We start from the raw sequence: 27,670 nt of genomic DNA, 5'->3' as shown, positions 1-27,670 counted from the left end.
CCCCTTCTCCTTTGAAGGGTCCTGGCTGAGTCCTATGAAGAGCCTTGCAAACATCAAGGTCAAGCTCGTCATCTTCAGAGACACGGTCTGGCTGACGACCACGGTTTCCTCGTCTCATGATTCTGCCAAAATTTATATATTAATAAATTTTTATTTTGATATTATTCATGAGATCATAAGACTTAAGAGTTTGAAAAACAATTTCTTAAACAAGACAAGATCTTATTGGAGATCTATGACATATGTCCAATATAACATATTTTTCTTTATCAGCAGATCGTCTGCCGTAAACAATCATTTATACAACAGGAATTTTTTTCTCCGAAAAACATTTTTTTTAATATATAAAAGTTGCATTATGTACATAGGGCAGCTCGGCTCCTCTAGAATTCAAAATCTCCTCGGGAAACGCATATGACGATGGTATTGGGCCATAGCCATGCCCTAATACAAATGTCCACTTATTACTGACAAGGGGGCTATTATATTCCATTTAGGAATAAAACAACTAAGAAGTTTGTAGACTTGGCATGCAAGCCTGAAATTTCGAGGCGTTGAATGATATAAAATAACGCCACGTACGATTCTCAGCTTTAACAAGATCATAGCCAATGAGAGGTTCTCCCACAGCATTGCACGGCGGTCGCAAGAGGCGTGGACATATTGCCCTGCAAACCACTTATGCTGAATTCTCTCCGCTGGGTTAGGAAAATATAAATCCTCGAAATGGCGTGCGAGTCTTGTTCGGCTTATTCGAGTTGAAGCGGAAGAGATGAGATGCTCGAAGGCAAATGCAATCATATCTTGAGACTGGGTGAGGTCCGGAATACCAGATAAATGGGGAACTTCCATCTATAAAAATAATTTTTTTTTATTAAAATTTCTTCATTAAAGAAGCTTACGGAATGAAAATACATTATGAAAATGCTGTTTCTGAATTCTTTTTACCAATTTCAGATAAGAATTTAATTATCTTTATTAGCTTTCAATTTATCTCTGATACCAACTGTGAGATCCCTCTGTCTCCTCCGCGCGCCGGACTCTCGGTAGCCGAACAGCGGAAGCAGCCCCCTCATGCGCGGGGTGGGGTTTCTCACTCGGGGTCTCGCTCTCGAATGTCTGGGCACGAGACTAGGCTGGTGGTCACTCCAAAAACCGAAACCGGGAAAAATTCCCATGCCTGGAAAGCGGGGGCGATTCCGCCATTATGAATTATTTTTTAAACGAATTTTTCTAACGTGATCAATTCTAAGCTATCCTTCAACTGGATAAACCAGATAGAAGGAAACTATCACTGATATAATTTGATCATTTTAGTAAGTTCAATGCTTTTTTCCTAATCCAGGTCAGGCAGCACAGCCGTTGATCTACTTATTGAAAAATTTATCAGGAGATTATCTAACTACTTGAATCTTAGCGTAATCCTAAGATTTTGCAATTTGATTATTGAAACTCCACTGATTCCAGCCTAACCCCATCCGGCCCATGGGTTAGCCACCACCCTACCACTGGAATCGGTGGAACCAATTAAGTACTCACCCACCCATAATTGAATTGCCTTTCTTAACTTTAGCTTTAGAAAACAGATATGCACGCACTCCTCTTTATTAAATCTTTAATAAAAACAATTTTGATAAACAATTTACGATTTATACATGTCATACTTCAAAATTTTCATTGAGTCCTTGTTTCTCAACAAAACAGTATCACTGTGGACTCTTCGTTTGAGACCAGCAAGTCAACAACGAGATCTAGTGATAGATTATAAAAAAAAACATAGGTCCATCATATAATATCTTCCTCGACATACGCATGGATGTCCTCGGCACCGCGAGCCCGTGCATCGCCTGGTCAGAACCCTCCAAGATCCTCCTTAGGTGTCCTGGCACTTCACTCTCAGGGACCGCTTCGTTGGCCCTCGTCCATCGTACCGGAAGCGCACCATTTTAACCATACCGAGGCTGGTCAAGACCTCGGCAAGCCTTGCCGCGTGAGCTTTCCCTCGAACACTCCCCGCCAACTGTTGCAACCGAACTTCCCTTAGATAAACATATATGCCAAATGCTCCCTCCAGCATTCTGGCGTAAGACAGTCTTTTAAGAAGGCAGGGTTTCTATGCAAGTTTACAGTTTTGATTTTTGTTTGAATAGCATGAGTATATCATAAATCCCTAGATCCAATTTTCAATTCCAAACAGAATTCTTCAAATTCTGTTAACTTGATTCTTAGATCAAAGTCACAAGTCTTAACTTAGTTTTTGATTCGATGGGTGATTGAATACATTTTCCCTGAACTGGGCACATCGTCATTGATTGAACTCACGAAGGAATTAGGTCTTAATTAATAATCTGAGTCCGAGTTTAGGTCTGAAAGGTTCTCTCTAAATTTATCTTCTCGAAAGGTACTATCTCAGTTTCTCTTTTTCTAAAATTTCCTACGATGAATATTTGTTTACAATTTCAAAACATGGATTTCTCGAGGAATATTCATTTACGTCGATCTCCGATTAAAAATTATCTTTTTTTTCTACCTCTATATATTAAAATCAATTTTTATAAAAGTAACACTTTTATAATAAAAATATATCTTTATACATACTCTTATACATGAAAATAAAAATGATAAAAGTAACACTTTTGATGTAAAAATTTATCATTATACACTCCTATGCATGAAAATAAAAATAATAAAAGTAACACTTTTCATATAAAAATTTATCATTATGCATACTCCTATATGCATGAAAATAAAAATGATAAAAGTAACACTTTTGATAAAAAAATTTATCATTATGCATATTCCTATGCATGAAAATAAAAATGATAAAAGTAACACTTTTGATATAAAAATTTATCATTATGCATACTCCTATGCATGAAAATAAAATGATAAAAGTAACACTTTTGATATAAAAATTTATCATTATGCATACTCCTATGCATGAAAATAAAAATGATAAAAGTAACACTTTTGATATAAAAATTTATCATTATGCATACTCCTATGCATGAAAATAAAAATGATAAAAGTAACACTTTTGATATAAAAATTTATCATTATGCATATTCCTATGCATGAAAATAAAATAATAAAAATAACACTTTTGATATAAAAATTTATCATTATGCATATTCCTATGCATGAAAATAAAAATGATAAAAATAACACTTTTGATATAAAAACTTATCATTATGCATATTCCTATGCATGAAAAAAAAAATGATAAAAGTAACACTTTTGATATAAAAATTTATCATTATGCATATTCCTATGCATAAAAATGATAAAAGTAATACTTTTGATATAAAAATTTATCATTATGCATATTCCTATGCATGAAAATAAAAATGATAAAAATAACACTTTTGATATAAAAATTTATCATTATGCATAATCCTATGCATGAAAATAAAAATGATAAAAGTAACACTTTGATATAGAAATTTATCATTATGCATATTCCTATGCATGAAAATAAAAATGATAAAAGTAACACTTTTGATATAAAAATTTATCATTATGCATATTCCTATGCATGAAAATAAAAATGATAAAAATAACACTTTTGATATAAAAATTTATCATTATGCATATTCCTATGCATGAAAATAAAAATGATAAAAGTAACACTTTTGATATAAAAATTTATCGTTATGCATATTCCTATGCATGAAAATAAAAATGATAAAAATAACACTTTTGATATAAAAATTTATCCATTATGCATACTTCTATGCATGAAAATAAAAATGGTAAAAGTAACACTTTTGATATAAAAATTTAACCATTATGCATACTTCTATGCATGAAATAAAAGGTAAAAATAACACTTTTGATATAAAAACTTATCCTTTATGCATGATATTAAAATTCAATTTCTCCATGATTATAATGAAATTCTTTCAATTAATCTAGGATGATAATTCCTAGAATATGGTAGGAGGTCCTCTTTTTATGCTTTGAATGAAATTATTTTATGCATAATTTTTATAAAAATTTTGCCATAGCTCCGCTGCTATGACTGATAAATCTCAATTTTTCTAAGGGATAAAGCTTATCCTTAAGGACATAATTAAAATGATGTCTAATTGGATCATTAATCCATAATGGATTGAATCATCAATATACATAAACTAAAAGTATAGAAAAAAGCCATTAATTTGGCCTCAAGCATAGCTTAATCTTGGGTTAGGGAAAAGCTTTATGAAAAGCTTGATTTGGATTGAGAATGGGTCATGAGTATGACCATTTCTTGAGTGAGAGAGAGAAATTACATAAAAATCATTAGAATTTAAACATAAATGGAAATTAACTTCAATAGCATTTATTAAATTATGTAACTCTTCACTACTATTCACCAATTAACTTCAATAGCATTTAAAAAACCATACCAATTAAGCTTCTCAAGCTTGAGAGGGGTTGAGAAGAGAGAAACATTGAGAAATTATAGAAAAGATCAATATTCACTAATTACCTTACAACTTGCTTGATTCTTTATTCACGGTAGAGGTCCCCAACCATTCAATTGGTTAAGTATGTTGATGGAGCCACTAATGGGGATTGAAGAAAGAGGGAAGCTCCAAAAACTAGTGAATTATTAAATGAATTCACAGTTCTTGGCTTAGGTGGAGTAGAGTAACGATGCATAAACACTATATATTTTTCAACAAGGGGGAGGCTTCTATTTATAGGAAAAATTGAGCTCCTAACCAAACAAACTGATTCTAGAATTTTCCAAATCAGTTTGGTTAATTTTTGACCATTTTTAGGTCAGTTAAGCTAACTTTTTGGAACTAGACTTGAATTAGGAGAGAGGAGAGATGAAATATCTCAATTTTTATGAGTTTAAAACTCATTCAAGCATGTGAAATATGCACCTCCTTTAAAGAACTCCCCTTCCTTACATATGTGTCATAATGGAATCATTTTAATATTGCTCATAGTCTTTTTACTAATAAACCTTGTACATTTTCAACTCTTCATCTTATGTGAAATATGCACCTCCTTTAAAGAACTCCCCTTCCTTACATATGTGTCATAATGGAATCATTTTAATATTGCTCATAGTTTTTTTTTACTAATAAACCTTGTACATTTTTGACTCTTCATCTTATGTGAAATATGCACCTCCTTTAAAGAACTCCCCTTCCTTACATATGTGTCATAATGGAATCATTTTAATATTGCTCATGGTTTTTTTACTAATAAACCTTGTACATTTTCAACTCTTCATCTTATGTGAGAATTTACTCATTTTTGGATACCCAAAATATCTCATATTTTTAATATTGCTCATAGTTTTTTACTAATAAACCTTGTACATTTTCAACTCTTCATCTTATGTGAGCATTTACTCATTTTTGGGTATCTTCTTTTACAATTTGGATTTATCTCCTCCCTACACATGGATTGATGCTATTGGCCCATAGGAACCTTAATTGGACCATAATCCAAAAATTTCTAAAAATCTAGACCCTTAGACTACTAAGGTCCTTTATACCTATTTCCAATTAATTCCAATTGTACATTGGAAAATTCTTTTTGAATTTCTGTTTCAGGGGAACTTATTTTAATAGGATGAGTTATTTTTCTATTCAAAAATATTCATAATCTGAATATTCTCTCTCTAGGCTAAAACACTTAGAAATAAGATCTTTTATATTTCTGAAGAGGGATTTGATTACACGGGAAGATGCTGGACATCTTGAGAGGCTGGGGAGGAATCTTACAGGGATCAACTTATTAAAAACATTGGACCACCAGAATTGGGAAAAATGTTGTGTCTACATTTTTGCTTCTTCCCTCTTCTTCTTTGTTAGGGTTAGTTAGCTTCACCTTCTACAACAACCATGGGGCAAGCATGGAGCAGATTGTAAGCTTCACATGGAGCACCAACAACAAGCAAGCAAAAATTGCCATTTTTCAGCCGTGGGACACTTCCTTAAGATTTCGGTGGTGATGAAGAGGGTGTTTCAAGCATGGCAAATGATTATACAAGGTGTAAGCTTCTCAATGATACCGTGCATGCTTACTTTCATACAAGGTGTAAGCTTCCCAAGGATACCTTCAATGCTTACATTTTCCCATTCGCCTCATAAAAGTCATCTAATATAGGTAAAAATCCCCATAAAGAAGTGCTCCTACAAGCTCAATTGAAGTCTCCAAGCTCACGCGGCTTGCTAATCACAAGTCTTTTCAGCATTAATCTTATCTTTAAGATATGCGATTGGGATTAATTGAAGGTAGATTAGAAAATGGAAACTGGGTTTAGTGTCAAGAAGTCATGACTTGCATTAAAAGCTCTCTTGTGTTGAGATTAGATACTGACCTTAAGTAGTACTCGAGTGTTAAGACCTTCTCAGCCCTAAAATGACTGCTTCATTTGTGCGTGAGAAGTTTAAAGGGGAATCCTTCCACACATAGCAAGTTGAAATCAAATCTATGTTAGCGAAGGCTATGGAGCATTGTAAATGGAAGGGGAAAATGTCCGGAGGATGAAGGGGATGAAAAGAACAGATGGTTAAGCCAGAATGAAAAAAAAATTATCCATCCTTGCATTAGGATAATCTATGTTAGCGAAGGGTATGGAGCATTGTAAATGGAAGGGGAAAATGTCCGAACGATGAAGGGGATGAAAAGAACAGATGGTTAAGCCAGAATGAAAAAAGGATTATCCATCATTACATTAGGATTGGGAGATGGATTTTTTCATCATATTGCATCATAAGATACATTGAAGGGTGCTTGGGATGAGCTAGATAATTTTTTTGGGGCAAAATAAAAGAATTCAAAAATAAGCTTAAAAATATAATTCTTTGGCTTGGACATTAAAGATAGTGAATCACTTTCAGCACACCTTAACAAAATGAAGAGCATGACACAACAACAATTGGTTGGCATTGGGGCACCAGCAGAGGAAGAGGATGCCATAGCCATACTGTTAAAAAGCATGACACTTGAGGAGTATGAGCCCTTAGTGTGGCTACTTGGAAGAACCTCCCAAATCCGACCATTGTAGGAGTGGAAGCAACACTCGCAGAAGAGGAGAAGCGGACTCAGGGGAGGACAACCCGAGCTATATCAAGTGAGGAGAAAGCAATCTTCTCTAGAGGACTAGGATCAAGGACTAGAGAAGGAGCAAGGATAAAGACCTACCATCATAGTGGCAAAATCGATCACATAAAAAAGGATTGCTGGCATAAAAAGGGAGCTTAAGAAGCCAATGTAATGATGACCAAGAAGGAAGACAATGTGATGAGGCCTCCCAAGATGGAGGCAACACCTGTGAGATCCCTGTTCCCATCGCGCAACGAATTCGGGGTACTAGCAGCGGAAGTAGCACTTCATGCGCGGGGCAAGGACCCACACTCGGGGCCTTGTCCATGGATATCCGGACAAGAGACTAATCTGTCGGTTTTTCCAAAACCGAACCCGGGAAAAACTTCCCTTACCCGAAAAGCACGGGCGATTCCACCAAGATAACTTTTTACTCTAACGTAGTCAAGATCATTATTGATCACGCTGATCCAACTGCACCTATAAAGATACTCGATCAGATCAAGGAAGAAACTTGCACTTGGATCATTGGGATCAACGCTTTTTTCCCCATCAAGAGGCACAGCCGTTGATTCATGGTCAGCACCCTCTAGGATCCTTCCTAGCGCTTCACTCATAGGCCGCTTCCTTGGCCCCTCATCCACCGTACCGGAAGCTCACCATTTTAATCGCACCGAGGCTGGTCAAGATCTCGGCCGACCTTGCTACGCGAGACGTCCTCCATTGACTCTCCGTCAGCAGTTGCAACTTTATCAGTTAGGTCTCCACGACCTTAATCACAAGACGGTCAAAATGCTTTCCCAGCATTCTTGACATAAAACAGTCATTTACAAACAGCATTTACAACAGTTTACAAATACAGTTTCTATATTAACTCTCATTTTTCCACATTATCCCTCATTAATCCACATTACTTATTCCACATTCCATTTATATATGTACTCATCCAATCACATCATTTTCCATCTCTTCACTTCAGATTCCTTCACATCACATATCATATATTCACATCCATATCCACATCCATACATCCACATCCACATCCACATTCACATCCATACATCCACATCTACATGCTTACCTCCATTTTCACATCCTCATTTATACATCCACATCCCGTATCCACATTCATACATACACATCCATATCCACATCCATACATCCACACCCACATGCATACATCCACTATCACGTCCTCATTCATACATCCACATCCACATACATACATACATCCACATCTACATCCACATTCACATACATCCACATTCACATTCCCATTCACATCTATACATCCACATCTAGATCCACATACATACATACATCTATATCCACATTCCCATTCACATCTATACATCCACATCTACATCCACATACATACATCCACATCTATATCCACATTCTCATACATCCACCTCCACATTCCCATTCACATCTATACATCCACATCTACATCCACATACATACATACATCCACATCCACATTCCACATTCACATCTATACAGCCACATCTACATCCACATTCACATCTATGCATATACATCTTCATGCATACATCCATTTTCACATTCATACATCCACACTCATCTTCATGCATACATCCATTTTCACATTCATCCATCCACACTCCCATCTCGACATCCACACATCCACATACATATATCTCTTATCGCATCCTATCCCTTCCCATATCTATTTATAGAATATAAGGAAATTCTTATATTTGATATAAAATTTCTTTACGCATCTAATTATGCATAAATTCCATTTAAGGATACTAACACTTTTGAAATAAAAATCAATCTTTTATGCATCTTCCTATGCATAAATTCATTTTAAATGAGAATGACACTTTGAATTAAATTTCAATCTTTTATGCATCTTCCTATGCATAAATTCATTTTAGATGAGAGTGACACTTTTGAAATAAATTCAATCTTTTAAGCATCTTCTTATGCATAAATTCAATTTAGATGAGAATGACACTTTTGAATTAAAATCAATCTTTTATGCATCTTCTTATGCATAAATTCAATTTAGTAGGAATTACACTTTTAGAATAAAAGAATTTCTCTTATGCATCTAATTTATGCATAAAATCTATTTATGATGAAAATCACACTTTTAGTATAAAAATATCTTTTATGCAAAACTCTATGCATGAAATCCAATTATGATAAAAGTAACATTTTTACAATATAATAATCATCTTTTATGCATACCTCTATGCAAGAATTTCAAATGTGATAAAAGTAACGCTTTTACAATAAAATAATCATTAAAAAAACATTTTTATAATAAAATAATCATTTTGTTTTCATATCCCTATGCATGAAATTCAATATGCTAAAAGTAACACTTTTGATAAAAAAATTAATCCATTATGCATACTTCTATGCATGAAAATAAAAATGATAAAAGTAACACTTTTGATATAAAAATTTATCCATTATGCATACTTCTATGCATGAAATTAAAAATGATAAAAGTAACACTTTTAATATAAAAATTTATCCATTATGTATACTTCTTTGCATGTAAATAAAATGATAAAAGTAACACTTTTGATATAAAAATTTATCCATTATGCATACTTCTATGCATGTAAATAAAAATGATAAAAGTAACACTTTTGATATAAAAACTTATTCTTTATGCATAATATAAAAATTCAATTTCTCCATGATTATAATGAAATTCTTTCAATTAATCTAGGATGATAATTCCTAGAATATGGTAGGAAGTCCTCTTTTTATGCTTTGAATGAAATTATTTTATGCGTAATTTTTATAAAAATTTTGCCATAGCTCCGCTGCTATGACTGATAAATCTCAATTTTTCTAAGGGATAAAGCTTATCATTAAGGAAATAATTAGAATGGTCTCTAATTGGGTTATCAATCCATAATGGATTGAATCATCAATATGCATAAACTAAAAGCATAGAAAAAAGCCATTAATTTGTCCTCAAGCATAGCTTAATCTTGGATTAAGGAAAAGCTTTCAAACAAACTGATTCTAGAATTTTCTAAATCAGTTTGGTCAATATTTGACCATTTTTAGGTCAGTTAAGCTAACTTTTTGGAACTAGACTTGAATGAGGAGAGAGGAGAGATGAAATATCTCAATTTTTATGAGTTTAAAACTCATTCAAGCATGTGAAATATGCACCTCCTTTAAAGAACTCCCCTTCCTTACATATGTGTCATAATGGAATCATTTTAATATTGCTCATAGTTTTTTACTAATAAACCTTGTACATTTTCAACTCATCATCTTATGTGAAATATGCACCTCCTTTAAAGAACTCCTCTTCCTTACATATGTGTCATAATGGAATCATTTTAATATTGCTCATAGTTTTTTACTAATAAACTTTGTACATTTTCGACTCTTCATCTTATGTGAAATATGCACCTCCTTTAAAGAACTCCCCTTCCTTACATATGTGTCATAATGGAATCATTTTAATATTGCTCATAGTTTTTTACTAATAGACCTTGTACATTTTCAACTCTTCATGTTATGTGAGCATTTACTCATTTTTGGGTATCTTCTTTTACAAATTAGATTTATCTCCTCCCTACACATGGATTGATGCTATTGGCCCATAGGAACCTTAATTGGACCATAATCCAAAAATTTCTGAAAATCTAGACCCTTAGACTAAGGTCCTTTATACCCATTTCCAATTGATTCCAATTGCACATTGGAAAGTTCTATTTGAATTTGTGTTTCAAGGGAACTTATTAATTTGAATATTCTCTCTCTAGAATATTTTCTCTCTCTAGGTTAAAACAGTTAGAAACAAGGTCTTTATATTTCTGAAGAGGGATTGATTTCAGGGGAAGATGGGGGGAGGAATCTTACATTCTACCCCACTTAAAAAACGTGAGATGTCCTCATCTCGCAAACTGGGATAATTTCGCAAGATGCACGAATTATGAGACTTAGAGAAAAATTTAAATCAGGATTAACCACCAAGAAAAGTCTCAAAGAGAGCAAGATTCAAGATAAGAACAAGATTTAAACTTTATTAATTCTCGAAACTTATACAGTAAAGATAGAAGAACTCTTTACACTTCCATAAGCCCGTCCATCATATGATCACAAAAGCAGCACTCATAAGCTGCGCATGTATAAGGTAACTCATCTATGGGAATAATTCTGTTGGTTATTGCTGTACCTATCTTAGTGGTATGAGGTGATCTAACAAAAGGACCTCTGAGAGGTAAGCCAAAAACGGGGTAAAGACATATCTTCTCATGAGGAAGAAAACACGCCAGTAAGAAGACCCGCTCAGAAAACCCAAGATGTCTTGATCTCATGACGCAGTAGTATCGGGGACCCAAACCCAAGGCTTCGATAACCATGGTCAAGCGGACATTGTTACGAAAGTGCTGCTGACCCCAGGGTGTTATCCTAGTTATATCTTGATAGGTCCACCATTTGGTCTGAGCTACAGACGTTCCCAAGTGAGGAAAAAGTGAGCGCTCATACTGTTCAATAAAATCTTTCTTCACAGACTCACTTGCATCTTGAAGGTGAGAAATCATCATGGATAAAACTAATTCCTGTTGCCAAGCCATGAAGGAGATTAAGAAGAAGGGAGATCGATGGAAGTAAGATTACTGTGAGCGACAGGTAAAAGTTACGACTTATATAAAGGAAGGAGCTAGCGTAACCTAGAAGCCAACGGTAACTTGCCACCACTGAAGTTTTACCGTCTTTCCATGATTTGGGTTTGGCACATTTTTCTATAGAAGGCATTAAGAACTTTGAGATGAGGAGATAAAAGAAGCTTGTAGGCTAAGTCACCTACTTTCATTGAATTCAGATAAGGTTCACAATATCTGGGGGATAACTTCTTATACTCCCCAAGAGATAAAGAACTTCTTTTTGGGCCGTACTCGAATGAAAACCAAAACCGTGGTATCCAAAACACCGATTTTCACTTCTGAACTCATTGTTCTGAATCCTTAAAATAGGTGGGACTCCTGAGAAGTATTCTAGGGAAAGGATCTTCCTCTTTCTTTTTTTTTTAAAAAACAGAATCTTTCTTTTATTTTAGAGAGGGAATAATTATAAGATCAAAAGGGAGATTCTTACTCCTTTAAACCTCGAAGGCTGGGGAGGAATCTTACATTCTACCCCACTTAAAAAGTGCGAGATGTCCTCATCTCGCAACAAGTAGAGGACAACTCTTTTTCTTAAGATCTAATTTTATTCTAGGGTTCCTTATATTCTGGTCAACCCAACGGAATACTGAGATAAATATCCCTTATATAGAACTCATAACAATTCATTCAGATCATATCATTCATATCTTTAACATGATAATGGTCCATTAAACCGAAAAATTTCCTTGTGAACATTCCTCCACGGAAATTTCGGTCAAGCAAGTTCTCAATTTGTCATCCCTTAACTTAATCTACCGTCTCAAGTGTTAATAGTAGCAATTTGACAGAACAATCCACTAATCTCATAGTGATTTGCTGAAATCGTTATCATCATTCCAGTTATGAATATCATCACAGGGACTCGTCCCATTCATCCTCATTGTGGTTTCGCTCAGCTTATTACATTTCAACTAAATTTCAGAATTCATAATTTTCCAATCAGAATCCAAATCAATTTCATCAGTTCTCAAACAGAATTAAAAATCATATCAACCACATTCAAATTCATCATCTGGATAGCATTAACGCTTATAATTTCAAGTCTTAGATTTACTCGTATATACTGTCAGTAAAGAGCTGCAGTATACTCTCGGTATATACGGGTAGTCACGGCCCTTGGAATTATAAGGTAAATACCATCATGTCTAGGCCTCAAGCAAGTCAGGGATTCTATATAATTGCGGTACTTCCATCTGAAGACCCAATTACCAATTTACGAATTTTAGTTTGAATATCAAATTGTATGACTTATATCACACAATTACAACCTTTTTGTGTTTCTTGATAAATTTTTGACATATTTGTCTTCTCAGTTGATCTTTATTAACCAAATGTTCTGATACCAACTGTGAGATCCCTGTTCCCATCGCGCAACCAATTCGGGGTACTAGCAGCGGAAGCAGCACTTCATGCGCGGGGCAGGGACCCACACTCGGGGCCTCGTCCCCAAAGATATCCGGACAAGAGACTAATCCGTCGGTTTTTCCAAAACCGAACTCGGGAAAAACTTTCCTTACTCGGAAAGCACGGGCGATTCCACCAAGATAACTTCTTACTCTAACGTAGTCAAGATCATTACTGATCACACTGATCCAACTGCACCTATAAAGATACTCGGTCGGATCAAGGAAGAAACTTGCACTTGGATCATTGGGATCAACGCTTTTTTTCCCATCAAGAGGCACAGCCGTTGATTCCTATCCATAGAACAATTACTATCCGGGATTTACTTTATCTATCGTAATAATAGAAATTGAGTCTCGATTTACGGATCCATCAGTCCAGCGTAACCCCATCCGATCCCATGGGTTAGCCAACCGCCCAACCACTGTAGTGATGGGATCCAATTTGGAATTTGGTTAGGTTTTGTCCCGGGTACCAAGGAAAAGAGTTCCAAGGCCCCCTAACCGGAAGTTCATGCAAATATAAAACTAGCCACACCACTTACACACCCAATATGAAATTGCCTTTTTCTTAGCATCAGCTAACTTTAAAACAATCCTTTAATGAAACCATAGTACCACTGATCACAATCTTCCAATTTATCTGATTGATTCATAATTTCCCATCATTCCTTCATCAGAGTATCTATGGCATCATTGGCAACTAGAACGCTCACCACCTGTCCACACAGGGGCCTTTTCAATAGTTCCTAGCCCATAATACTCGGCAATATAATCACTTAAAAATCAAGATGGACTCTCGTTGAAGATCAGCAAGATTAACCAACAGATCCATATAAAGAGCCATGGACTCATCCATTGAAGACCAGCAGGGTCAATCAACCAAATCCATGCCCATTTTCACAAAACAACTCTTACTCCTTGTTCCAATATCTTCCTCGATGCACGCTTGGGTATCCTAGGCGACCCAGAGCCCGAGCACCGTATGGTCAGCACCCTCTAGGATCCTTCGCAGGTGACCTAGCGCTCATAGGCCACTTCCTTGGCCCCTCATCCACCGTACCAGAAGCTCACCATTTTAATCGCACCGAGGCTGGTCAAGACCTCGGCCGACCTTGCTACGCGAGACGTCCTCCATTGACTCTCCGTCAGCAGTTGCAACTTTATCAGTTAGGTCTCCACGACCTTAATCACAAGACGGTCAAAATGCTTTCCCAGCATTCTTGACATAAAACAGTCATTTACAAACAGCATTTACAAATACAGTTTCTATATTAACTCTCATTTTTCCACATTATCCCTCATTAATCCACATTACTTATTCCACATTCCATTTATATATGTACTTATCCAATCACATCATTTTCCATCTCTTCACTTCAGATTCCTTCACATCACATATCATATATTCACATCCATATCCACATCCATACATCCACATCCACATCCACATTCATATCCATACATCCACATCTACATGCTTACCTCCATTTTCACATCCTCATTTATACATCCACATCCCGTATCCACATTCATACATACACATCCATATCCACATCCATACATCCACACCCACATGCATACATCCACTATCACGTCCTCATTCATACATCCACATCCACATACATACATACATCCACGTCTACATCCACATTCACATACATCCACATCCACATTCCCATTCACATCTATACATCCACATCTACATCCACATACATACATACATCTATATCCACATTCCCATTCACATCTATACATCCACATCTACATCCACATACATACATCCACATCTATATCCACATTCTCATACATCCACCTCCACATTCCCATTCACATCTATACATCCACATCTACATCCACATACATACATACATCCACATCCACATTCCACATTCACATCTATACAGCCACATCTACATCCACATTCACATCTATGCATATACATCTTCATGCATACATCCATTTTCACATTCATACATCCACACTCATCTTCATGCATACATCCATTTTCACATTCATACATCCACACTCCCATCTCGACATCCACACATCCACATACATATATCTCTTATCGTATCCTATCCCTTCCCATATCTATTTATAGAATATAAGGAAGTTCTTATATTTGATATAAAATTTCTTTACGCATCTAATTATGCATAAATTCCATTTAAGGATACTAACACTTTCGAAATAAAAATCAATCTTTTATGCATCTTCCTATGCATAAATTCATTTTAAATGAGAATGACACTTTGAATTAAATTTCAATCTTTTATGCATCTTCCTATGCATAAATTCATTTTAGATGAGAGTGACACTTTTGAATTAAATTCAATCTTTTAAGCATCTTCTTATGCATAAATTCAATTTAGATGAGAATGACACTTTTGAATTAAAATCAATCTTTTATGCATCTTCTTATGCATAAATTCAATTTAGTAGGAATTACACTTTTAGAATAAAAGAATTTCTCTTATGCATCTAATTTATGCATAAAATCTATTTATGATGAAAATCACCCTTTTAGTATAAAAATATCTTTTATGCATAACTCTATGCATGAAATCCAATTATGATAAAAGTAACATTTTTACAATATAATAATCATCTTTTATGCATACCTCTATGGAAGAATTTCAAATGTGATAAAAGTAACGCTTTTACAATAAAATAATCATTTAAAAAAAATATTTTTACAATAAAATAATCATTTTTTTCATATCCCTATGCATGAAATTCAATATGCTAAAAGTAACACTTTTGATATAAAAATTTATCCATTATGCATACTTCTATGCATGAAAATAAAAATGATAAAAGTAACACTTTTGATATAAAAATTTATCCATTATGCATACTTCTATGCATGAAAATAAAAATGATAAAAGTAACACTTTTAATATAAAAATTTATCCATTATGCATACTTCTATGCATGTAAATAAAAATGATAAAAGTAACACTTTTGATATAAAAATTTATCCATTATGCATACTTCTATGCATGTAAATAAAAATGATAAAAGTAACACTTTTGATATAAAAACTTATTCTTTATGCATAATATAAAAATTCAATTTCTCCATGATTATAATGAAATTCTTTCAATTAATCTAGGATGATAATTCCTAGAATATGGTAGGAAGTCCTCTTTTTATGCTTTGAATGAAATTATTTTATGCGTAATTTTTATAAAAATTTTGCCATAGCTCCGTTGCTATGACTGATAAATCTCAATTTTTCTAAGGGATAAAGCTTATCATTAAGGAAATAATTAGAATGGTCTCTAATTGGGTTATCAATCCATAATGGATTGAATCATCAATATGCATAAACTAAAAGCATAGAAAAAAGCCATTAATTTGGCCTCAAGCATAGCTTAATCTTGGATTAAGGAAAAGCTTTATGAAAAGCTTCATTTGGATTGAGAATGGGTCATGAGTATGACCATTTCTTGAGTGAGAGAGAGAAATTACATAAAAACCATTAGAATTTAAACATAAATGGAAATTAACTTCAATAGCATTTATTAAATTATGTAACTCTTCACTACTATTCACCAATTAACTTCAATAGCATTTAAAAAATCATACCAATCAAGCTTCTCAAGCTTGAGAGGGGTTGAGAAGAGAGAAACATTGAGAAATTATAGAAAAGATCAATATTCACTAATTACCTTACAAATTGCTTGATTCTTTGTTCACGGTAGAGGCCCCCAACCAATCAATTGGTTAAGTATGTTAATGGAGCCACTAATGGGGATTGAAGAAAGAGGGAAGCTCCAAAAACTAGTGAATTATTAAATGAATTCACAGTTCTTGGCTTAGGTGGAGTAGAGTAACGATGCATAAACACTATATATTTTTCAACAAGGGGGAGGCTTCTATTTATAGGAAAAATTGAGCTCCTAACCAAACAAACTGATTCTAGAATTTTCTAAATCAGTTTGGTCAATATTTGACCATTTTTAGGTCAGTTAAGCTAACTTTTTGGAACTAGACTTGAATGAGAGGAGAGAAGAGATGAAATATCTCAATTTTTATGAGTTTAAAACTCATTCAAGCATGTGAAATATGCACCTCCTTTAAAGAACTCCCCTTCCTTACATATGTGTCATAATGGAATCATTTTAATATTGCTTATAGTTTTTTACTAATAAACCTTGTACATTTTCAACTCTTCATCTTATGTGAAATATGCACCTCCTTTAAAGAACTCCTCTTCCTTACATATGTGTCATAATGGAATCATTTTAATATTGCTCATAGTTTTTTACTAATAAACCTTGTACATTTTCAACTCTTCATCTTATGTGAAATATGTACCTCCTTTAAAGAACTCCCCTTCCTTACATATGTGTCATAAAGGAATCATTTTAATATTGCTCATAGTTTTTTACTAATAAACCTTGTACATTTTCAACTCTTCATCTTATGTGAGCATTTACTCATTTTTGGGTATCTTCTTTTACAAATTGGATTTTTCTCCTCCCTACACATGGATTGATGCTATTGGCCCATAGGAACCTTAATTGGACCATAATCCAAAAATTTCTGAAAATCTAGACCCTTAGGCTAAGGTCCTTTATACCCATTTTCAATTAATTCCAATTGCACATTGGAAAGTTCTATTTGAATTTTTGTTTCAAGGGAACTTATTTTAATAAGATGAGATAATTTTCTATACAAAAATATTAAAAATTTAAATATTCTCTCTCTAGAATATTTTCTCTCTCTAGGTTAAAACAGTTAGAAACAAGGTCTTTATATTTCTAAAGAGGGATTGATTTCAGGGGAAGATACTAGACATCAAAAGGGGGGTTGGGGGAGGAATCTTTCAACACCAAGCATCTTTTCTAGATGATATGAGGAGTATGGCTCCTTACACCTAGCCAACATTGTAGCTCATAGAGCAACCTAGACGGACCGCGCCAACCATATGAGTATGGAGTGTAGGAGGCCAGGTCAAAGCTAGGTGTTAAGACTCTCATAAAATTGACGGGAGGTGTTGAGAAATGCAATGTGTCAGGGTGAAACATGCGTAGAGCAAGGGGAGAATCATGCATATTAATAAAGGAATAGACTTAGGGAACATTGGCAAAGGTTGATTTGTATGATCATTCGTAAAAGGTGAAGTCAAAGGTCAAAATGGTAGCACATGGAAAGTCCAAGGAGAGGCACGTGGCACAAGGGTGCACATATGTATCTTGTGAGTAGGGAGCTCCATGAGAGCTATAAAAGGATGTACCTACGTCAACTCCGATGGAATGCGGCTATGATGGTGTACTTCTCAATTGTTGTCATTATCTTGGTACCGACTTAATCTTATTCTATGTATTATCTTAATCATGATATGCTTAATCATGTTCTCATATAGTTCTAATCCACCTTGAGCTTAATCATGCTTGATTTCTTAACAGAGTATTTATAATGTACGACCATAAGTTCACTCAACAAGAACTTGATTACGTTATTGATGAAGTGGGTTCCCCTATCGCTTACTAGTTTAAGTGGATATCCAAATCTAGTAACTATATTCTCGTAAAGGAATTTGGTTGTTGCCTGTGTAGCATCCCCCTTTTGGGTCACATGGGCCTCTACCCGCTTGATACAATAGTATGTGAGAGGTAGAGACCATGATGAATCACGCTTTAGTACCATGGGCCACCGGACTAATGGTCTAATAAAGTCAATTCCCCCCTTTTCAAATGGTTGTGAAGAGACACTACTACAAGGTGGGGCATTTTATCACGACGGTTATGAATACCAGCAAACCATTGACATTCATCATAGCCTTTTACAAATTCAGCCGCCTCTCCAAACAGTGTGGACCACCACAAGCCTACCAAGTAGAACTTTTTTAGCGTGTAGTGTCTGCGGAGAAATATCCTCTAGCTACCCCGGATTGTGGGCTTGCTCAAGGATGTCGGCATATTTAAATTCTTGAGTGCCTCATGATGGTACAGTTGTCTTACAGTCAAGTAGAACTTTCTTGGCGGTGGTACTAGTCTGCAGACAAATATCCTCCAACACCTCCCCCCCCCCAAAGTGGGCTTGGCTTGGTCAAGAATGTCGACATATTTAAATTCTTGAGGACAGTGCCTCATGATTCTGTCTTAACCCAACCGTACCATTGCCCTACAATCAATTGGTATTGGATAGGTCAAAAAGCATACCTGCCCTATATGTATAAGTGCCCCATTTTGTGGCAGATGGAGTTTTATGTTGTTCATTCGGGTCTATTTTTACTTGGGTATAATCGGAGATGCTATGAAGGAAGCTGTATGCCTCCTTACCTACTCGTTCTTCCAGCACTGTAAGATTTCTCCCCAACCTCTCAGAATGTCCAGCATCTTCCCCTATAATCAATCCCTCTTCAGAAATATAAAGACCTTGTTTCTAATTGTTTTAACCTAGAGAGAGAAAATATTCTAGAGAGAGAATATTCAGATTTTTAATATTTTTGGATAGAAAATTATCTCATCTTATTAAAATAAGTTCCCCTGAAACAGAAATTCAAAAAGAACTTTCTAATATGCAATTGGAATTAATTGGAAATGGGTATAAAGGACCTTAGCCTAAGGGTCTAGATTTTCAAAAAAAATTAGATTATGGTCCAATTAACGTTCCTATGGGCCAATAGCATCAATCCATGTGTAGGGAGGAGATAAATCCAATTTGTAAAAGAAGATACCCAAAAATGAGTAAATGCTCACATAAGATAAAGAGTTGAAAATGTACAAGGTTTATTAGTAAAAAACTATGAGCAATATTAAAAATATGAGATATTTTAGGTATAATGATTCCATTTTGACACATATGTAATGAAGGGGAGTTCTTTAAAGGAGGTGCATATTTCACATAAGATGAAGAGTTGAAAATGTACAAGGTTTATTAGTAAAAAACTATGAGCAATTTTAAAAATATGAGATATTTTGGGTATCCAAAAATGAGTAAATGCTCACACAAGATGAAGAGTTGAAAATGTACAAGGTTTATTAGTAAAAAACTATGAGCTATTAAAAATATGAGATATTTTGGGTATAATGATTCCATTTTGACACATATGTAAGGAAGGGGAATTCTGTAAAGGAGGTGCATATTTCACATGCTTGAATGAGTTTTAAACTCATAAAAATTGAGATATTTCATCTCTCCTCTCTCCTCATTCAAGTCTAATTCCAAAAAGTTAGCTTAACTGACCTCAAAATGGTCAAAAATTGACCAAACTGATTTAGAAAATTCTAGAATCAGTTTGTTTGGTTAGGAGCTCAATTTTTCCTATAAATAGAAGCCTCCCCCTTGTTGAAAAATATATAGTGTTTATGCATCATTACTCTACTCTACCTAAGCCAAGAACTGTGAATTCATTAATAATTCACTAGTTTTTGGAGCTTCCCTCTTTCTTCAATCCCCATTAGTGGCTCCATCAACATACTTAACCAATTGATTGGTTGGGGGCCTCTACCGTGAACAAAGAATCAAGCAATTTGTAAGGTAAATGGTGAATTTTTATCTTTTCTATAATTCCTCAATGTTTCTCTCTTCTCTCAACCCCTCTCAAGCTTGAGAAGCTTAATTGGAAAGGTTTTTGAATGCTATTGAAGTTAATTGATGAATGTTAGTGAAGAGTTACATAATTTGATGAATGCTATTGAAGTTAATTGATTAATAATAGTTAAGAATTACATAAATTTCTATTTATGCTTAATTCTAATGGTTTTTATGTAATTTCTCTCTCTCACTCAAGAAATGGTCATACTCATGACCCATTCTCAATCCAAATGAAGCTTTTCATAAAGCTTTTCCTTAATCCAAGATTAAGCTATGCTTGAGGCCAAATTAATGGCTTATTTCTATGCATTTAGTTTATGTATATTGATGATTCAATCCATTATGGATTGATGATTCAATCCATTATGGATTGATGATCCAATTAGAGACCATTCTAATTATTTCCTTAATGATAAGCTTTATCCCTTAGAAAAATTGAGATTTATCAGTCACCATAGCAGCGGAGCTATGGCAAAATTTTTATAAAAATTATGCATAAAATAATTTCATTCAAAGCATAAAAAGAGGACTTCCTACCATATTCTAGGAATTATCATCCTAGTTTAATTGAAAGAATTTCATTGTAATCATGGAGAAATTAAATTTTTATATTATGCATAATGGATAAATTTTTATATCAAAGTGTTACTTTTATCATTTTTATTTTCATGCATAGAAGTATGCATAATGGATAAATTTTTATATCAAAAGTGTTACTTTTATCATTTTTATTTACATGCATAGAAGTATGCATAATGGATAAATTTTTATATCAAAAGTGTTACTTTTATCATTTTTATTTACATGCATAGAAGTATGCATAATGGATAAATTTTTATATCAAAAGTGTTACTTTTATCATTTTTATTTTCATGCATAGGAGTATGCATAATGGATAAATTTTTATATCAAAAGTGTTACTTTTATCATTTTTATTTACATGCATAGAAGTATGCATAATGGATAAATTTTTATATCAAAAGTGTTACTTTTATCATTTTTATTTTCATGCATAGAAGTATGCATAATGGATAAATTTTTATATCAAAAGTGTTACTTTTAGCATATTGAATTTCATGCATAGGGATATGAAAAAAAATGATTATTTTATTGTAAAAATGTTTTTTTAAATGATTATTTTATTATAAAAGTGTTACTTTTATCACATTTGAAATTCTTGCATAGAGGTATGCATAAAAGATGATTATTATATTGTAAAAAAGTTACTTTTATCATAATTGGATATCATGCATAGAGTTATGCATAAAAGATATTTTTATACTAAAAGTGTGATTTTCATCATAAATAGATTTTATGCATAAATTAGATGCATAAGAGAAATTCTTTTATTCTAAAAGTGTAATTCCTACTAAATTGAATTTATGCATAAGAAGATGTATAAAAGATTGATTTTAATTCAAAAATGTCATTCTCATCTAAATTGAATTTATGCATAAGAAGATGCATAAAAGATTGATTTTAATTCAAAAGTGTCATTCTCATCTAAAATGAATTTATGCATAGGAAGATGCATAAAAGATTGAATTTTAATTCAAAGTGTCATTCTCATTTAAAATGAATTTATGCATAGGAAGATGCATAAAAGATTGATTTTTATTTCAAAAGTGTTAGTATCCTTAAATGGAATTTATGCATAATTAGATGCGTAAAGAAATTTTATATCAAATATAAGAATTCCCTTATATTTTATAAATAGATATGGGAAGGGATAGGATTCGATAAGAGATGTATGAGATGTGATAAGATGTGATAAGATGTATATGAGAAGAGTTATGATGTGATAAGATGAGTTAGGATGTGATAAGATGAGTTAAGATGTGATAAGAGACCTATGGGATGAGTTAGGATGTGATAAGATGAGTTAAGATGTGATAAGAGACCTATGGGATGAGTTAGGATGTGATAAGATGAGTTAGATGTGATAAGAGACCTATGGGATGAGTTAGGATGTGATAAGATGAGTTAAGATGTGATAAGAGACCTATGGGATGAGTTAGGATGTGATAAGATGAGTTAAGATGTGATAAGATGTGTATGGGATGAGGTAAGAAGTGTATGTGATGAGACAAGATGCATATGAGATGAGTTAGGATGTGATAAGATGAGTTAAGATGTGATAAGATGTGTATGGGATGAGATAAGAAGTGTATGAGATGAGATAAGATGTATATGGGTTGTGATAGGGCGAGAATGGATGTGATGTAAAAGGATAGATGTGAAGGCATATGAGGCTATATGAATGGAAATGTAGAAATGGATGAATGTATGTGGATGTAAGAATGTGAAAACGGATGTATACATGTAGATGTAGATGTATGGATGTGAATGTGATTATGGATGTGGATGTATGGTTATGTATGTGGATGTGGATGTATGAATGAGGATGTGAAAATGGATGTATGCATGGATGTGTATGTAGAATAATGAACGTGAATGTGTATGGAAAATAATGTGTCGTCGATATGAGTAAATGGATGAAAATGAATACACATTGAATAGAATGTGGATTAAGTAAAGTGGATTGTGGAGAGATAATGTAGAAAGACGAGAGTTCAATATAGAAACTGTATTTTATGACTGTTTGTAAATGACTGTTTTATGTCAAGAATGCTGGGGAAGCATTTTGACCGTCTTGTGGATTAAGGTCATGGAGACCTAACTGATAAAGTTGATAAACTATTTTATGTCAAGAATGCTAGGGAAGCATTTTGACCGTCTTGTGGATTAGGTCATGGAGACCTAACTGATAAAGTTGCAACTGCTGACGGAGAGTCAATGGAGGACGTCTCGCGTAGCAAGGTCGGCCAGCCTCGGTTCTATTTAAATGGTGAGCTTCTGGTACGGTGGATTAGGGACCGAGGAAGCAGCCTATGAGTGAAGCGCTAGGTCACCTGCGAAGGATCATAGAGGGTGCTGACCATACGATGCTCGGGCTCTAGGTCGCCGAAGATACCCACACGTGCGTCGTGGAAGATATTAGAACAAGGAGTAAGAGTTGTTTTCTGAAACCGGGCATGGATCTGGTTGATTGACCTTGCTGGTCCTCAATGGATGAGTCCATGGCTCTTTTATATGGATCCGTGGGTTGATCTTGTTGATCTTCCATGGAGATTCCATTCTATTATATGAATATATTACCGGTTACTATGAGCTAGGAACTATGGAAAAGGCCCCTGAGTGAACAGGTGGTTCTGGTTGTCAATGATGCCATAAGTATACCGATGAATGAATGACTGGAAATAAGGATTCAACCAGAGACTGAGGATTGTCATCAGTGACATAATGGTTTCATTAAAGGATTGTTTTAAAGTTAATTGATGCTAAGAAAAAGGCAATTTCATATTGGGTGTGTAAGTGGTGTGACTAGTTTTATGTTTGCATGAACTTCCGGCTAGGGGGCCTTGGAACTCTTTTCCTTGGTACCCGGGACAAAACCTAACCAAATTCCTAATTGGATCCCATCACTATAGTGGTTGGGAGGTTGGCTAACCCATGGGACTGGATGGGGTTAGGCTGGACTGATGGATCCGTAGATCGAGATTTAAATTCTATTATTACGATAGATGAAGTAAATCTCGGATAGTAATTGTTCTATGGATAGGAATCAACGGCTGTGCCTCTTGATGGAGAAAAAAGCGTTGATCCCAATGATCCAAGTGCAAGTTTCTTCCTTGATCTGACCAAGTACCGTTAGAGGTACAGTCGGATCAGTTTGATCAGTAATGATCTTGACCACGTTAGAGTAAAGAATTATCCTGGTGGAATCGCCCGTGCTTTCCGGGTAAAGGAAGTTTTTTTCGGTTTCGGTTTTGGATAAACCGACGGATTAGTCTCTTGTCCCCGGATATCTGTGGGCGAGGTCCCAAGTGTGAGACCCCTGCCCCGCGCACGATGTGCTACTTCCGCTGCTAGTACCCCGAATCCGTTGCGTGGTGGAGACCGGGATCTCACAAGCACATGCTCTATAAATGGCAATAGGTAATGTTCTTTCACCATGGCTGCACTGAACTTTTAAGAATATCACAAAGCCGCATCTTCTCGATTTTCTCAGGTACTATGACTATTAGGGATAGACATTCCGTGTGCTCTATATCATAAATGAATCGAGTTTGTCAATCTCTGAGTCCTTGACCATTCTACTAGAATACTTTGGATTCATTTGGTAGGCTCTATGCCTTGATGGCCACACTCCTTCCACAATGGGAATGGTGTGATTTAACCTCCTCTAGGGGCATGCTCTTCATATTCATATATTTCCAAGCAAAGCAACCGTGGAATTCTGTGAGTAGCTACGTCAATGAGGTCTTTTTCTTCTTCAAGATATAGGCCTACCCTTCCCAATGTATACAGGTTTGGGATCCTCATCAGGTCCTGCTAGGTTGATCTCTTTAACATTAGTCGCGCGCCCATTTCAATTGGTCTTAGAGCTCTGATCACGATCGTGGGAATTTTGCTGGTAATAGATTTGCAAGAGAATGGACTCTTATGTGTGATTTTGCTATTTTCTTGAATTCTTGCATACTTTCTTCCTATATTTTCTCGATATTGATGGAGGAAGATGGTGGAAATACAAGATATATCTTCATTTAGCTATGTTTCTGTTGAAATATATAAGTGAATAGGGTGTGTGCGGGAACAAGCCCTTGGTTAGAGGCTGTAAAAGAGGATGTGTAAATGTGAAAGAACCTGTGAAAAGGTGAGAAGAATCTACTGGGAGAGAATAAAGGGTAGCATGAGAAGATTTAGGAAGTGTGGAGTTATTCTGGGAGATATTCTGGGAAAAGTGAAGAGGTGGAGAGAATCAGGGAAAAGAGGTGGAGTGAATCATGGAGAAATCAATGGGATTTGATGCTTGATGTAAACTCTATAAATTAAGGCATATCCCTAATGAGAATTTGTTGGTTTTTGAGTATCCATGCTTACATTAATCTATTTGTTAATTACCCAATAATTACATCTTAATTATTTACTAATCACTCTGTTAATGATGTTGATTCTAGTGTTTGATACACCATAGCTCATCACAATGCTCAAATTTTAACATGGTATCAGAGCCATGCCTAGAATCCATCAGATTTATGAGCCCATTATCTAATTAATTAGGACTAGTAGATAATTAGGAAGTAATCAAAATTTTAGTTATTTTTCACTTCATCTCTGTACCCCCAGCCAGTGGAGGAACTCATTCACCTTGCACACTCACAATTAGGTCAAGCCCGTCTAGCACATGGTAGCCAACCCATAGCAAGCTCATGAAAAAAGAAGCACAAACCGCCAGCGAAGGAGGGAGAAATCGCGTTTTTATTGGGCATCATTTTTCTGAGCTGTTTTTGACATTGCTACTTCATCAAATCAAAGGTCTCTAATTCCTCTTAGCCCAAGGTGCTTTCAAGCATGCTCTACAAGCTGGTGAAGACAGAATTCAGTTTCATCAAGTCTACAGTGAGATCCAAGCTCTTCATCAAATCTGCAGGTGACTTTGGTAAAACAGAGATTAAGCTTTCAATATTTGGTCAAATCTTGTGTTTCTTGGCTTAATCCTCTACTAGACTCATTGGTATTGATGGCTTTGAAAGCATTTGAGCTCATTTGAAGTCTAAGGCACCAGATCTGGACTCCCCGCATACTCTGTTTTTTGCACGCAAAACAGGATTAATTTGCTAATCAGTGATAATCAGTGCTAATCACTATATTTTGGTGCAATTGAGGGTTCAAATTAACCATTAGGTATCTGATACAGATCCCTATAACTTCAGATTGCAATTCGGAGTTGGTTTGATACTGCAACCATTCCGTACAAATTGGTTACCCTTGATTTAATGTAATTTCTGGTAAAATTGTACTGATAAAATTGTGATAATCATGATTTTGCATTTAACCCTTGGTCAATGCTTGTAAATCTCACTCAAATTCAAGATTTTTCACAGCCAAAGTTGCATTTGGGAATGTGCATAAGAATGAATGCTATACGCATTATGTATTGGGCACATTACATGAGTGTAAATATGGGATCAGACACTGCCCTTGTCCAGAATAAGGCAAGAGGTAAGACCTCCCACATAAATTTGGGTTTGCATTGCATAATGACACAAGATGAACATCAAAAGCCCAAAGTAACTGTCAGCAAAACATTGAAACATGTTGCTCACATGGAGCAAGAAGACCTGACGAGCTCATGGCCCCAGCCCCATGAAAGAAGAAGAATATCTCTTTCCAAGAAGAGGATCCACACCGAGAAGAAGATATAAAGGAAGAATTGAAGGAAGACATGGACACGAGAAGAGAAGCTGCCCCAAGAAGATTGAAAGAAGAGAAAGACATGGACGCGTGGAGAGAAGCTGCCACGACAAGAAGACTGAAGACAAGAGAAGATGTGGGGCTCCAAAGAGTGAGGAGCCATGTGAAAATCTCTGAGAGAGAGAGAGAGAGAGAGAGACCCCACAACCCAATGTAACCTGTCCCAACAAAGTAAAACCACCTCTGAGCCATCGATGACGTAGGCCACGTGGTAGAGAGATGTATGTGTGAGCACTTTAGTCAAGGTCGCAGGCAACTATAGTAAGCCTTGGACACATAGAGAGAGAGAGTGTTTTAGGGACCCGAGGCACTGGTCGTAGGCTATCAAGTAAGAGAGAAACTTGGTATAGGGTCCAGGTGTGCTAAGATAACTTGAGGGGAGGTGTGCTAGGCACTAGTGCAGACTATCAAGGGGAGGCAAACTTGGTATAGGGTCTAGGTGTACTAGGAGTATTCACTTGAGGGGAGGTGTTGAAATATACAAGTGAATAGGGTGTGTGCGGGAACAAGCCCTTGGTTAGAGGCTGTAAAAGAGGATGTGTAAATGTGAAAGTACCGATGAAAAGGTGAGAAGAATCTACTGGGAGAGAATAAAGGGTAGCATGAGAAGATTTAGGAAGTGTGGAGTTATTCTGGGAGATATTCTGGGAAAAGTGAAGAGGT

Source organism: Cibotium barometz, chromosome 52 (genome assembly GCF_041138505.1).
Source record: "Cibotium barometz isolate CiBa-2024 chromosome 52, ASM4113850v1, whole genome shotgun sequence".
In the NCBI taxonomy this organism is placed as follows: domain Eukaryota; kingdom Viridiplantae; phylum Streptophyta; class Polypodiopsida; order Cyatheales; family Cibotiaceae; genus Cibotium; species Cibotium barometz.
This window is presented reverse-complemented; position numbering follows the sequence as displayed.